The sequence below is a fragment of the Macaca nemestrina genome, chromosome 17 (assembly GCF_043159975.1).
Source record: "Macaca nemestrina isolate mMacNem1 chromosome 17, mMacNem.hap1, whole genome shotgun sequence".
In the NCBI taxonomy this organism is placed as follows: Eukaryota; Metazoa; Chordata; class Mammalia; order Primates; family Cercopithecidae; genus Macaca; species Macaca nemestrina.
Window position 1 is genome coordinate 24,930,339 of NC_092141.1, and position 16,200 is coordinate 24,946,538.

The 16,200-nt window shown below is 43.7% G+C and overlaps 1 long non-coding RNA gene across 1 annotated transcript; it reads right to left on the bottom strand.

Moving 5' to 3' along the window:
• Positions 1-889: 889 nt before the first annotated feature.
• LOC139359351 (uncharacterized) lies at positions 890-6,439 on the bottom strand. The gene is made up of 3 exons (XR_011615269.1): positions 6,156-6,439; positions 5,460-5,527; positions 890-1,047 (listed from the first exon to the last, which is right to left on the bottom strand). It is a non-coding gene; the product is annotated as an uncharacterized lncRNA (long non-coding RNA).
• Between the last annotated feature and the right edge of the window lie 9,761 nt (positions 6,440-16,200).

Below are 16,200 nucleotides of genomic sequence, written 5' to 3' on the forward strand. Positions count from 1 at the left end.
GCAGATTTGGGAGAACCCAGACCTGAAAGAGGAGAAGATCTTGAGATCTTTAGTGCTCCCCACAGGACTTCAGTGTCCCCCAAAGGACTCGGGGTAACAGTATTGTCCTATGCTGCCATTCTAGGTTCCAAACCGCCTCCCATCACATACAATTTGGGAAGTTTAGAGTTCTGGAATAGCTAATTTCTTCCCCAAATTCCCAGATTTCTCACCTATACAGAGTCACAGAACAGAAACATATCATCACTGAAGCCAGACCCAGAGAATTCAGTAGGAAATGTTCTGGCCAATGCACTATTCTGGTGAGGCAGATGTGGACCTAAGATGAGGGAGCTCTGTCCTGCACTGAGCAGATGCACCTACTTCCCTTCCCATCTTCAAGGCCAAAGACAGAGCACATGATCCACACCAGAATCTCTCTTTAGTCTTGAGACTGGGCAAAATTGGTCAAGATAGAGGAGTTGGATGGCAAGTGCTCAGAATTGTGACCCTAGCAAAGATTCCTATTTTTTTCCAATACAGTTTTATTTTGGATCTTGACAGAAGGGTTTATTTTGTTTCTAAACCTGACAGGTTGGTCAAGATATCTTCCAGATGGCTGCTGAATTTCCTCATGCAAATTCCTAGGTAAATATAGAATAGACTATCAGTGTCCTAGAATGCAAAGGAGTCATTAAATGTGAAGTTCATAAAAGTATTTAAGGACATGGACAATATTCTAAACTAATGTCAATGGAAAAAATCAGACTGACCGATACATTTATTTTTGTAAGATATATAACTATACATACATTCATACAGAGAGAAGAATGACAAACAGATAATCATCAAACAGGAGACAGAAAAAGCCTGGAAATTATATGACCGTGTTATAACAGTGTTTACAGTTTTTGTTTGGTTTTAATTTTGCTTATTATACATCTATCACTGTCAGCCAGGCACAGTGGCTCCTACCTGTAATCCCAGCACTTTGAGAGCCCAAAGTAGGAGGATTGCTTGAATCAAGGATTTTGAGACCATCCTGAGCAACATAGTGACATCCCATCTCTAAATTTCAAAAAATTTAAATAAGTAAATAAATTGCTGTATATTCAGTTTTCAGTCAATACATGAAACAAATGAAACAACTAAGTAAAGCTAAAGGAGAAGTAAAATAAGCCTCTGCTTAGCAACTTCTCCATAATCAGAGGTTAATAATCAGCATTTCCTAGATTTTAAATTGGATGTTGGTTTTTCCTTATTAACATTTCCTTCATAATTTTGTAACCATGGACATAGCAACTTGAAATATGTATGTTTGTTTGAAGTTACTTCAGGTGTTTCAAAATTTAAGGTGAGGATTTCAAAAAACCTCTTTTTTACTCTAAATTTAAACTCATTTTACTACATGGCTTATATTCTGTGGGATCCTTTGGATCCCAAAACCTCAACTCATTTTATCACTTGTTCTCAGGGGTGCTGGACCTGTGTCTCCAACAGTATGGGGGATTGGCCCTGAGTCATCTCCTCTATGAATTGATGATGGTCTCAGTACAGTTTTATTTCAGATCTTGACAGAAGGGTTTATTTTGTTTCTAAACCTGACAGGTTGGTCAGGATTTCCTCCAGACAGCGGCTGAATTTCCCTCTGCAATTAATTTTGTTTTCCATCCAATATCATTAGAGTGACAACTACAAGATATAAAAGATAGATGATAAAACCTGTTTATCACCATGCAGATCCCATAGACTCAGTAAAATTTGTCCACAGCCTGACTATCGCCATAGTCAGACTGTCTGTTTTATGTGACATCAGCAGGTAGGTCACCTAAATCTCTTGAAGTAGGCTCTATCACACACTGCCTTAAACTCACTCCTATTTAGATGTGACCTTCCTTGATAGATTATGAATATTTTAAAGGAAGCAACTCTTCTTTTCGGTGATCGTCCCACCCTCAATACTACAATTTGCAGGTATGGCATAGCAGAAGCACTTAAGAGAAGTCTGATTCTTTCTTTTTTTCTGAGAGATGGGGTCTCACTATGTTACACAGGTTAGTCTTGAATTCCTGGGCTCAAGGGATCCTTCCACACAGGCCTCCCAGAGTGCTAGGATTACAGGCATGAGACACCATGCCCAGGCCCACAAAACTAAACTTGCTTCTAGGCATTTTTTATTTTTTATTTTTAGACGAGTCTCACTCTTACCCCCATGGTGGGGTGCAGTGACACAATCTCGGCTCACTGCAAGCTCCATCTCCCAGGTTCAAGCAATTCTCTGCCTCAGTCTCCTGAGTAGCTGGGATTACAGACATGTGCCACCACACCCGGCCACTTTTGTATTTTTAGTAGAGATGGGGTTTCTCCATGTTGGTCAGGCTGATCTCGAACTCTGGACCTCAGGTGATCCACCTGCCTCGGCCTCCTAAAGTGCTGGGAATACAGGTGTGAGGTACCGCGCCCAACCTTATGCCATTACAAATAAGATTGATGTTAAAATATATAATCAATGAAAAATACTATCAAGGATGAATTACTCAGTAAAGAAGACAGGCTTAGGCCAGGTGTGGTGGTTCAGGTTTTTAATCCCAACACTTTGGAAGGCTGAGGCAGGAGGATTGCTTGAACCCAGGGGGTTGAGGCTGCAGTAAGCAGTGTTCACACCACTGTGCTCCAGCCTAGGCAACGGAGCAAGACCTTGTCTCTTTAAAAAAAAAAAAAAAAAAAAAGGTTTAAAAATCTATGCATAAATGAAGTGGTATCCTGGTAAAATTAAGGAAACAGGCTGTCTTGTCGGCCTTTAAGGAAGTGATACTGAGCTCTGCATTGTGAGATGTTAACAGCTTGGTGCCTCTGTTTCCCCATCTCACTACACATCAGTTCTGAAGATTAATCGAGATAATCCATAGAAACAAGTACATGATAGCTAGCATAATAATGTCTCATCACTGAAGAATGTCCACCCGTCCATTAATCTATGATAAAAGGAAATTAATTCTGTTGTTTCCTGTTTTTCTTACAGTTTGTGCTTTGTAGGTTTCTCTTTCTTATAATTCCAATTTTACAAATTTCAAGGCTCACCTATGAGAAAATATTGATCTTCCAAAAAAAAAAAAACTTTAGCTTTAAAAACAACAGCAAAAAAGATTTTCAGATAGGTAAAGAGAAAATGCCCCTTTCCTTACTCCCTGGATGTTACAGAAAACAAGGCAAACACCCTACAGCCTCATACACATGTTCAATGAACAGGATCCAACACAGTGCTAAATTAATGATAGTGAACCTTATTTTTCTGCAGAAATGAGCATTTATGTAAATACTTGTAAATATTACAATACCTATGTTTTACAGTATTTAAGCTGTCTTTGGAAATATTATTCATACTTGCAAGACACCTGGAAATCATACATTACTGCTCTTTTTCTCTGAAGTAATCTTGCATCTCTAAATTATTCATTCTTTTTTTTTTTTTTTTTTTTTTTGAGACAGGGTCTCACTTTGTGGCCGAAGTTGGAGTGCAGTGGCGCAAATACAGTTTACTGCAGCCTGTGCCTCCCCCTGGGCTCAAGCGATCCGCCCACCTCAGCTCCCCAAGTTGCTGGGACTATAGGCAAGCACTCCCACGCCCAGCTAATTTTTGTATTTTTTATAGAGATGGGGTTTTGTCATGTTTCCCAGGCTGATCTCAAACTCCTGGGCTCAAGCTATCCACTCACCTCAGCCTCCCAAAGTGCTGGGATTTTACAGACATGAGCCCAGCATAAAATATTAACTCTGGGAGGATATCTTACTTCCTAATTTGTGCCCTCTTGAGTGTCAGATGACGTTTTCAATATCTAAAAGGTGTAAATATGTGACTGTTTTTCACCTCAGGTGGTCCCTGGTACTTCCCTCTCCTCCTAAGATGCACAGATATATGGAAACCCATGTCAAAAGACAAAGTTACAATAAATTGACTTATAGATCTCATGAGCTTTTATTTGGGACTCACAAATGAGGCAGCCTCCATTGTATAAAACAGAATGAGAGCCGTTCTGCAATACAGTGGGTTTTGTATAAGATACGAACAAATAACAGAACTAGAGAAAAAAGAACTGAGGCCTGGTGACACTTGTCTGTAGTCCCAGCTGCATGGGAGGCTGAGGTGAGAGGAACACTTAAGAAAATTTTTTTAAATAAAAATAAAAATAAGGATTGTTGAACATCAAGTTATTTAGACTGGAATCTCCTGTTTTCAGGAAAAACAGGTTTGTTTTGAGATTTATCTGCCCACTTAAAATTGCAGTGTGATAATGTGGCATTTAGTATGAGTGACTTCATTTTGGTTTGGTCTAGTCTGTTGAAGCCTAGTGCAGAAGCTCAGTCCAAAGCAATATCATACAATAATTTTGGTTTAACAGTAACAATTAAGGTAGATTCCATTTTCAAACTAACAGTTGCAGTCTTTGTGTCTCTATTAATTCTCTTCTGCAATGACAGAACTACACAGATACATGAAAATCAGAAACACATACACCAACATTTTTTAAGTGATTTTCTGTGGGCAGGGGGGATTTGGGGTTATTCTGTCTTCCTCGTAACTTCCTTAGGTAATGACATTTTTGCAATGAGCCTGCCTTAATTCCATCATTACAAATAGAATATCAATACATTTCAAAGTATTAAACTTTTAAAACTATCATTATGGGACTAGGGTACATTTTTGTCATTAAAAGAAACCTAAATACTAGGCCTAGAATTAAAAAGAAATCAATGTGACAGAATCATGTAACATTGTGTTTTCTTGAATCAACTTTAGCTGCGCCACTTTTACATAATTAGAAACATTTCACTATAAAGATTTTTCCCTTAATTAACAGGGAAATGGCCTTTGCACATTTAATGAGAAAAGATACAGAAAAGAGACCACATGATTTTGCATATATATTAGAAGTTCAATAAATGTGGCCTCACCCCTTCTATTCTTTTCTGAAAAACAAGTTAAATGGTCATATTAGATACAATCCTTGCAAAAGGTTTTGTGAAATTCCATTTTTAAAACATGGGCTGCATAGATAGTTTTTGAGAACTGCAACCTACAACTATGAATCCTGTTGAAGGTGAGATCATAGGCATTTTTCTGTGAATGACAAATTCTTATTATGTTTTGTTTTTCTGATACATGATATACAGCTATTCACAAATTATTTATAAACATAAATTTTATTATCAATATAATGTCCAATCCCACAGATGTTGTATGATTTTCTTAACCTTTCTCATAATCTTGATCATTAGTTTTCTGCAAAACCATTCAAAGGTATAACCCTCTGATTCCAGATCTAAAGCTCAAGTCTAAATTATTTGGACGATAGAACCTTGGAAAAATGCAAATGAACAAACATGTATATAGAGCTTCAGGGGGATTGTTGTGCCCTGTATGCCCATAAAAACAGTCAATGGACCCAATGACTAAGAACTCCTATTTCAGAAACACTTACACTCTGGCTCACTTCCTTCATTTGCAAGGACACATCATAACTGACTTCATATTCCTGTTGCTTTTGATCTAAAGAAGTCCAAAACGGAATGATCAAAAACACCTTAAAATAGTGTTTGTTTCCCCCTCCAAGGCTACAGGTGCATAATTTCATACACATAACCAGAAGGAAGTATGGTGGATGGAATCTCCAATCATCCTTCACTGCAGGTTCTTGGGGTCAGAATTGTAGAAGGCCGGTTTTTTAAAACACATAAATGAAACTCCAAGAATTGGGAGATGGGGGCAGAGTGTACAAGCCTTCTAGGAAGGAGTCCTACACAAACTCTGCCTGACCAAACTTTACTCAGGCTCTTATACCTTCTCCTGGGGCCATCTGTCCACTTCACTGTAAAATCCAAAAATAGCAAAGACCCCTTCTAAGCCAGTTTAGCAGGCACCCTCTGCCCCCATATCTTCATCCCCCACCATCCCCCCAGGTGATGATGTCTTATCACCCAGTTCTCTCCAAAAAGAATCCCAACAGGTGCATTTATCCAGAATCATACTTATCCCAGACATTTCCTCTCAGTATTTCGTCCTTCAGTGATCCCTAACCTGCTCCTTGACTATAAGTTCCCACTCCTTCATGCTGAATTTGGAGTTGAACCCAATCTCTTGTACCCATTGCAAAATCTCACTGCTGTGCTTTCAATACCTATTACGATGATCCTGAATCAGGTCTTCCTTTGCATGCTTTAACAAGTATGACTGAATATTTTTTTCTTTAACAGAGTCTATCACATCGTTTTTAGGGCAATTCCTGCTCTAAGCTTCCCATCCTATGTTTCTTCTCACTGGGAACCTTCATCTAAGGTTCAGTATCTGATTTCCCGCTTCCATCATTTCTCTGTGGCAGTCATACTAGGCTCAGAGGAGACAGGGAAACTGAGACCCTGGACCCACGGGTCACTGACACCACAGAGCTACAGCAAAGCAGGCTTTGCAAAGGACACTCACTCTATGTCCCAGTCACACAAGAAACTCACACACCCTTCTCAGTCCCCACGTCACAAAGGAGACGTTCCCCACCTGTCTCCCTAGAGATGAGCCCCCTCCTCCGCAGCTCTAACACCCCCGGGCCCTGAGGAGGCGGGAGAAAAGCTCAGCCTGCGCCCAAGGCCTCCACTCTCTGAGTGTCTCCTGCAGCTCCACTCTTACCGCCACGCAGGGTCCCACACAGGTTGCGGGCTGGGGCTGCAGAAGCTCCCGCAGAGACCCGCGCCACCTTCTTCCTCAGGTGGGACCAGGTCAGGGGCAGCGCAGAGGTCAGGAAGACAGAGCCAGAGGTCCGGGAGATGGAGCCAGAGGTCCAAGATTTCTCCGTCGCCGGTGGAATATGTAGTCCAAGACGGAACAGTCAGGACCGCAGGCACCTCTGAGAAGTGAAGTCCAGAGTCCTAAAAGCCTACAAGAAATAGGCGGGTGACCACGAGGACCGCGCACGCAGCCCACCGCCGCAGCCCACCGCCGCAGCCCACCGCCGAGGCTTCCGGAACGGCCGCCTGACCTCGGAGTACGCATGCGCATATCGGCCAAAGGCTCCACCCGTGACCTGAGGCCAAGGGTGGAGTCAGTGCATTCTCAGGGCCAGCAGGAGGCGAATCTGGGTGGAATCCCACCCGGGAAACGTCTGAAGAAATAAATATTTTCATTATTTTTCTTTTGGAATAGGCTTTTGTGTGTGTGTGTGTGAGACGGTGTCTCACTCTGTTCCCCAGGCTGGAATGTAATGGCGCGATCTCGGCTCACTGCAACCCCCGCCTCCCGGGTTCAAGTGGTTCTCGTGCTTCAGCCTTCCGAGTAGCTGGGATTACAGGCGCCCGCCACCACGCAGGGCTAATTTTTGTATTTTTAGTAGAGATGGGGTTTAATCATGTTGGCCAGGCTGCTCTCGAACTGTTGACCTCAGGTGATCCGCCCACCTTGGCTTCCCAAAGTGTTGAGAATACAGGCGTTAACCAGCGTGCCCGGCCTGGAATAGGCTTCTTATTTTCTTTTTTTCTTTCTTTCTTTTTTTTTTTTTTGAGAAGGAGTCTCCCCCTGTCAACAGGCTGGAGTGCAGTGGCGCGATCTCGGCTCATTGCAACCTGGGACTTTCTGGTTCAAGCCATTCTCTTGCCTCAGCCTCCAGAGTAGCTGGGACTATACTGGCGCCCGCCACCACGCCCAGGTAATTTTTTAATTTTTAGTAGAGACGTGGTTTCACTATGTTGGCCAGGATAGTCTCCATCTCTTGGCCTCGTCATCTGCCCTCCTCGGCCTCCCAAAGTGCTAGGAATGCAGGCCTGAGCCACCGTCCCCCGGCCTGGAATAGGCTACTTAAAAGTAACAAAGGGAAGAAAGATTTTTTAAAATTTAGAACCTTGATATGGTAATTATTTGTTTATCTTGGTAGTTATCTATAAGCATCCTATATATCTAAATGGTTTAAAAAAATGAGTTTAAAAAAAACAAAAACAAAAACTTTTTTTCATCCTAGACTGGAGTGCAGTGGCACAATCTCAGCTCACTGCAACCCCCGCCTCCTGGACTCAAGCGATTATCCTGCCTCAGCCTCTTGAGTAGCTGAGACTACAGGTGCACCACCATGCCTGGCTAATTTTGTTTTGTTGTTGTGGCTGTGTGTTGTTGATGTTATGTTTTGAGATGAAGTTTCGCTGTTGTTGCCCAGGTTGGACTGCAATGGCGAGACCTTGGCTAACCGCAATCTCCACCTCCCCGGTTGAAATGATTCTCTTAACTCAGCCTCCCAAGTAGCTGGCAATGCAGGCATGTGCCACCACGTCTGACTAATTTTGTGTTTTTAGTAGAGATGGGGTTTCTCCATGTTGGTCAGGCTGGTCTCCAACTACCCACCTGAGGTGATCCGCCCACGTCGGCCTTCCAAAGTACTAGGATTACAGGAGTGAGCCACCGCGCCCGGCCACCCAACAAATTTTTGTACATTTAGTAGGTAAGGGGTTTTGCCATGTTGGCCAGGCTGGTCTCCAAGCCTGACCTCAGGTGATCCCCCACCTCAGCCTCCCAAAGTGTTGAGATTACAGGTGTGAGCCACCGCACCCGACTAAATAAACCAAAAAAATTAGATAAATGAATTTGGAGGAAATCTTTATAACAGATAAAATGGACAGATAATTCTAATTTACTGTCTCTCTGGCTTAATAAAATATTAGTCAATACCCTAAGAAGAAAGGAACAAAGCCTAAAAAATCGCCATTCACAAACAAAGTCAAAACCTAATAAATTGTTGACCACTTATTTCTCCTCTGAAATTGGCTCTTGAATGTGTTGAACATGGATTGACTTGAGATTAGGAAATTTTAAAAATGTTTAAAGTTTCACTTTTTGGAATTTAAAATTAATCCAAATTATGTAATATACAATGTTTGGAATTTACCAATCAATACTCTCTATCATTTTATCTTTTACTCTTCAAATAATTTCTTGTTCAAGAGTTTAAAATGCTTTTAAAATTAATAGATTCTGCAGGCTGGGCAACGTGGGGAGACTGTCTCTACAAAAAATAAAAATAAATTATTTTAAATATATATAATATATATTTATGTAAATATATATATTTTAAGTATATAAAATATATTTTTAAAATTTTTTTTGCCAGATCATATGGTAAGTGTATGTTCAGTCTGGCAGGAACTTGCAAAACTGCCTTCCACAGTGGCTGTACCATTTTGCCTTCCCAGCAACAATAGATGAGAGTTCCTGTCGCTCCATCTCTTCACCAGCGTTTAGTGTTGTCAGTGTTTGCATTCAAGCCAGTCTAATAGATGTGTAATGGTATCTCATCGTTGTTTTAATTTGAATTCCCTACTGACATATGGTGTTGAGCATCTTTTCAGATGTCTCAGAAATGTGCCAGGCGTGGTGGCACGTGCCTGTGGTCCCAGCTACTCAGGAGGCTGAGGCAGGAGAATTACTTGAGCCCTGGGGGTTGGGGCTGCAGTGAGCCATGATTGCACCACTGCACTCCAGGCTGAGTGACAGAGCTAAACCCTGTCTCAAAAAGATAAATAAGCCTGGGCGCGGTGGCTCATGCCTGTAATCTGAGCACTTTGGGAGGCCAAGGCGGGTGGATCATGAGGTCAGCAGATTAAGACCATCCTGGCTAACATGGTGAAACCCCATCTCTACCAAAAATACAAAAAATTAGCCGGGCACACACCCAAATGGTGAAGGGGTGGCCCGCCCCTCCACACATGTGGGCGTTTCTCATTGGGTGGAATGAGAGACTTGAGAAAAGAAATGAGACACAGAGACAAAGTATAGAGACAAAGTATAGAGAAAGAAAAGTGGGCCCAGGGACTGGTGCTCAGCATAGAGAGGACCCGCGCCATCAGAGGTCTCTGAGTTCTCTCAGTACTTATTGATCATTATCTTTACCATCTGGGAAAAAGGGAAGTGGGCAGACAATAGGATCATAGTAGGGAGGTCAGCAGAAAGAAATATGGATAAAGATCTCTGTGACATGAATAAGTTTAAGGAAAAGTGCTGTGCCTTGATATGCATATGCAAACATCTCCATAAACCTTTTTAGTGCATAAAGAGCAGCATTGCCACTAGCACGTCCCACCTTCAGCCCTAAGGCGGTTTTTTCCTATCTCAGTAAATAGAACTGGTTTTACACCATTGCCCAGGGACAGGCAGGAGACAGATACCTTTCTCTATCTCAACTGCCCAGAGGCCTTCTTTCCTCTTATACTAATTGTCCTCAGCACAGACCCTTCACGGGTGTCAGGCTGGGGGACCATCAGGTCTTTCCCTTCGCAGGAGGCCATATTTCCGACTATCACATGGGGAGAAACCTTGGACAATACCTAGCTTTCCTAGGCAGACTTGCCTGTGACCTTCTGCAGTGTTTGTGTCCCCGGGTAATTCAGATTAAGAGAATGGTGATGACTTTTAACAAGCATGCTGCCTTCAGGCACTTGTTTAACAAAGCACATCCAGCACAGCCCCAAATCCATTAACCTTGAGTCACCACAACAAAGAGGACACCACAGCTTTTTAATCACCTGGGTGCAGGCCAACTGAGTCCGAAAAGACAGTCAGCCCACCTGCACCCAGGTGATTAAAAAGCTTTATTGCTTACACAAAGCCTGTTTGGTGGTCTCTTCACATGGACGCATATGACATTTTGGTGCCGTGACTCGGATCAGGGGACCTCCCTTGGGAGATCAATCCCCTGTCCTCCTGCTCTCTGCTCCGCGAGAAAGATCCACCTATGACCTCTAGTCCTCAGACCAACCAGCCCAAGGAACATCTCACCAATTTTAAATCGGGTAAGCGGCCTCTTTTTGCTCTCTTCTGCAACCTCTCTCACTATCCCTCAGTCTGTCTCCTTTCAATCTTGGCACCACCCTTCAATCTCTCCCTTCTCTTAATTTCAATTCCTTTCATTTTCTGGTAGAGACAAAGGAGACACGTTTTATCTGTGGAACCCAAAACGCCGGTGCCGGTCATGGACTGGGGAAGGCAGCCTTCCCTTGGTGTTTAATCATTGCAGGGACGCCTCTCTGATTACTCACCCACATTTCAGGGATGTCTGACCACGCTGCGGGGACACCTGCCTTGGTCCTTCACCCTAAGCGGCAAGTTCCGCTTTTCTGGGGGAGGGGCAAGCACCCCAACCCCTACCCTCCCTTTCTCTACCCCTTCACTGCTTTTCTGGGGGAGGGGCAAGCACCCCAATCCCTACCCTCCCTTTCTCTACCCCTTCTCTGCTTTTCTGGGGGAGGGGCAAGAACCCCGACCTCTAATTTTTGCACCCCAAACTCTTATTTTTCTGGGGGAGGGGCAAGAACCCCAACCTCTTATTTTTGTGCCCCCTCTTATTTTTGCCCTCCGATCTCTTATTTTTGTACCCCAATACTTTATTTCTGCTCCCCGACCCCTTTCCCGCTTTTCTGGAGAGCAAGAACCCTCGAACTCCTTCTCTCTGTATGTCTACTCTCTCTTTTCTCTGGGCTTGCCTCCTCCACTATGGGCAACCTTCCACCCTCCTCCATTCCTCCTTCTTCTCCCTTAGCCGGTGTTCTCAAGAACTTAAAACCTCTTCAACTCACACCTGACCTAAAACCGAAACGCCTTATCTTCTGCAACACCGCTTGGCCCCAATACAAACTTGACAATGGCTCCAAATAGCCAGAAAATGGCACTTTAGATTTTTCCATCCTACAAGATCTAAATAATTTGTGTCATAAAATGGGCAAATAGTCTGAGGTGCCTGACGTCCAGGCATTCTTTTACACATCCAGTCCCTCCCTAGTCTCTGTTCCCAATGCAACTCCTCCCAAATCTTCCTTCTTTCCCTCCCACCTGTCCCCTCAGTCCCAACCCCAAGCGTTGCTGAGTCTTTCTAATCTTCCTTTTCTACAGACCCATCTGACTTCTTCCCTCCTCGCCAGGCCGAGCGAGGTCCCAATTTTTCCTTAGCCTTCACTCCACTTACCCTGTAATCCTTTTATCACCTCCCCTCCTCACACCCGGTCTGGCTTACAGTTTCTGGCTTACAGTTTCCTTCCGAGACTAGCCCTCTCCCACCTGCCCGGAAATTTCCTCTTAAAAAAGTGGCTAGAGCTAAAGGCATAGTCAAGGTTAATGTTCCTTTTTCTTTATCTGACCTCTTACAAATCAGTTAGCATTTAGGCTCTTTTACATCAAATATGAAAAACTCAGCCCAGTTCATGGCCCGTTTAGCAGCAACCCTGAGACCCTTTTCAGGCCTAGACCCTGAAAGGTCAGAAGGTCGTCTTATTCTCAATATGCATTTCATTTTATTACCAAATCTGCTCCTGATGTTAAATAAAACCCCCGAAATTAAATTCCATCCATCAAACCCCACAACATGACTTAATGAACCTCACCTTCAAGGTGTACAATAATAGAGTAGAGGCAACCAAGTAGCAACTTATTTCTGAGTTGCAATTCCTTGCCTCCACTGTGAGACAAACCCCAGCCACATCTCCAGCACACAAGTCCAAATGCCTGAACCACAGCTGCCAGGGGTTCCTCCAGAACCTCCTCCCCAAGGAGCTTGCTACAAGTGCCAGAAATCTGGCCATTGGGCCAAGGAATGCCTACAGCCTGGGATTCCTCCTAAGCCGTGTCCCATCTGTGTGGGACCCCACTGGAAATTGGACTGTCCAACTTACCCAGCAGCCACTCCCAGAGCCCCTGGAGCTCTGGCCCAGGGCTCTCTGACTCCTTCCCAGATATTCTCGGCTTAGTGGCTGAAGATCGACGCTGCTCCATCACCTCAGAAGCCTCCTGGACCATCACAGATGCTTTGGGTAACTCTTACAGTGGAGGGTAAGTCCGTCCCCTTCTTAATCAATACGGAGACTACGCACTCCACATTACCTTCTTTTCAAGGGCATGTTTCCCTTGCCTCCATAAATGTTGTGGGTATTGATGGCCAGGCTTCTAAACCTCTTAAAACTCCCCAACTCTAGTGCCAACTTGGACAACATTCTTTTATGCACTCCTTTTTAGTTATCCCCACCTGCCCAGTTCCCTATTAGGCTGAGACATTTTAACTAAATTATCTGCTTCCTTGACTATTCCTAGCCTACAGCCACACCTCATTGCTGCCTTTTCCCCCAGTTCAAAGCCTCCTTCACATCCTCCCCTCATATCCCCCCACCTTAACCCACAAGTATAGGACACCTCTACTCCCTCCTTGGCGACTAATCATACACCCCTTACCATCTCATTAAAACCTAATCACCCTTACCCCACTCAACGCCAATATCCCATACCACGGCACACTTTAAAAAGATTAAAGCCTGTTATCACTCGCCTGCTACAGCATGGGCTTTTAAAACGTATAAACTCTCCTTAGAGTTTCCCCATTTTACCTGTCCAAAAACTGGAGAAGTCTTACAGATTAGTTCAAGACCTGCACCTTATCAACCAAATTGTCTTGCTTATCCACCCCGTGGTGCCAAACCCATATACTCTCCTATCCTCAATACCTCCCTCCACAACCCATTATTCTGTTCTGGATCTCAAACATATTTTCTTTACTATTCCTTTACACCCTTCATCCCAGCCTCTCTTCGCTTTCACTTGGACTGACCCTGACACCCATCAGGCTCAGCAAATTACCTAGTCTGTACTGCTGCAAGGCCTCACGGACAGCCCCCATTACTTCAGTCAAGCCCAAATTTCTTCCTCATCTGTTATCTATCTCGACATAATTATCATAAATACACACTTACTCTGCCTGCTGATTGTGTCCAGCTAATCTCCCAAAAAGCCCCTTCTACAAAACAACTCCTTTCCTTCCTAGGCATGGTTAGTGCAGACAGAATTCTTACCCAAGAGCCGGGACCGCATCCTGTAGCCTTTCTGTCCAAACGACCTTACTGTTTTAGCCTAGCCTTCATGTCTGCACGCAGAGGCTGCCACCGCTTTAATATTGTTAGAGGCCCTAAAAATCACAAACCATGCTCAACTCTCTACAGTTCTCATAACTTCCAAAATCTATTTTCTTCCCCCAACCTTTGCTCAACCTTTGCTCAACCTTTGCTTATGCTGATAAGGTAGCTAAAAAAGCAGCCATCAAAAGGCATCAGATCCCATCGCTCAGGACAATGCTTATGCTGATAAGTTAGATAAAAAAGCAGCTAGCTTCCAACTTCTATCCCTCAGGGCAGTTTTCCTCCTTCACATCAGCCACTCCCACCTACTCCCCCTCTGAAACTTCCACCTATCAATCTCTTCACACACAAGGCAAATGGTTCTTAGACCAAGGAAAATTATCTCCTTCCAGCCTCACAGGCCCATTCTATTCTGTCGTCATTTCATAACCTCTTCCATGTAGGTTACAACCCGCTAGCCTGTCTCTTAGAACCTTTCATTTCCTTTCCATCATGGAAATCTAATCTCAAGGAGATCACGTCTCAGTGTTCCATCTGCTATTCTACTACCCCTCAGGGATTGTTCAGGCCCCCTCCCTTTCCCACACATCAAGCTCGGGGATTTGCCCCTGGCCAGGACTGGCAAATTAACTTTACTCACATACCCTGAGTCAGAAAACTAAAATATCTCTTAGTCTGGGTAGACACTTTCACTGGATGGGTAGAGGCCTTTCCCACAGGGTCTGAGAAGGTCACCACGGTCATTTCCTCCTTTCTGTCAGACATAATTCCTCCATTTGGCCTTCCTATATCTCTACAGTCTGATAACGGACCAGCTTTCAATAGTCAAATCACCCAAGTAGTTTCTCAGGCTCTTAGTATTCAGTGAAACCTTTTTATCCTTTACCGTCCTCAATCTTCAGGAAAGGTAGAACAGATTAACAGTCTTTTAAAAACAAACCTGACCAAGCTCAGTCACCAACTTAAAAAAGACTAGACAATACTTTTACTGCTTTCCTTTCTCAGAATTCAGGCCTGTCCTCGGAATGCTACAGGTTACAGCCCATTTGAGCTCCAGTGTGGACACTCCTTTTTATTAGGTCCCAGTCTCATTCCAGAAACCAGACCAACTTGGACTGCACCCCAAAAAACTTTCATCCCTTCTGTCTTCTGTCTAGCCATACTCCTATTCACCATTCTCAACTACTCATAAATGCCCTGCTTCTGTTTACACTGCCGGTTTACACCTTTTCTCCAAGCCATCACAGCTGATATCTCCTAGTGCTGTCCCAAACCGCCACTCTAAATTCCCTCTTAAAGTAAATAAATAGTCTTTGCTGGCAAGGCTATGCTGAGCCTCCTTAAGCACTCTCTAATTAGATGTTCTAGGTCCTCCCAATTCTTAGTCCTTCAGCACCTGTTTTTTCTCCTTCTCTTACCTTGTGTCCTCCGTTTAGTTTTTTAATTCATGCAAAACCGCATCCAGGCCATCACCAATCATTCAATACGACAAATGTTTCTTCTAACGACCCCACAATATCACCCCTTACCACAAAATCTTCCTTCAGCTTAATCTCTCCCACTCTAGGTTCCCACGCCGCCCCTAATTCCGCTTGAAGCAGCCCTGAGGAACATTGCCCATTCTCTCTCCATGCCACCGCCCAAAAATTTTTGCGGCCCCAACACTTCACACTATTTTATTTTATTTTTCTTATTAATATAAGAAGGCAGGAATGTCAGGCCTCTGAGCCCAAGCCAAGCCATCGCATCCACTGTGACTTGCACATATATGCCCAGATGGCTTGAAGTAACTGAAGAATCGCAAAAGAAGTGCAAATGCCCTGCCTCGCCTTAACCGATGACATTCCACCACAAAAGAAGTGAAAATGGCCAGTCGTTGCCTTAAGCGATGATATTATCTTGTGAAATTCCTTTTCCTGGCTCATCCTGGCTCAAAAAGCTCCCCCACTGAGCACCTTGTAACCCCCACTCCTGCCCGCCAGAGAACAACCCCCCTTTGACTGTAATTTTCCTTTACCTACCCAAATCCTATAAAACAGCCCCACCCTTATCTCCCTTCACTGACTCTCTTTTTAGACTCAGCCTGCCTGCACCCAGGTGAAATAAACAGCCATGTTGCTCACACAAAGCCTGTTTGGTGGTCTCTTCACACGGATGCGCATGACAGCCATCTTCATCAATGATCTTAGCCAGATTTTCTGGATAGCTTACTACAGCTTCTACATCAGAACTTGCAGCTTCATCTTGCACTATTATATCATAGAGATGGCTTCCTTCCTTAAACCTCATGAACCAACTTAT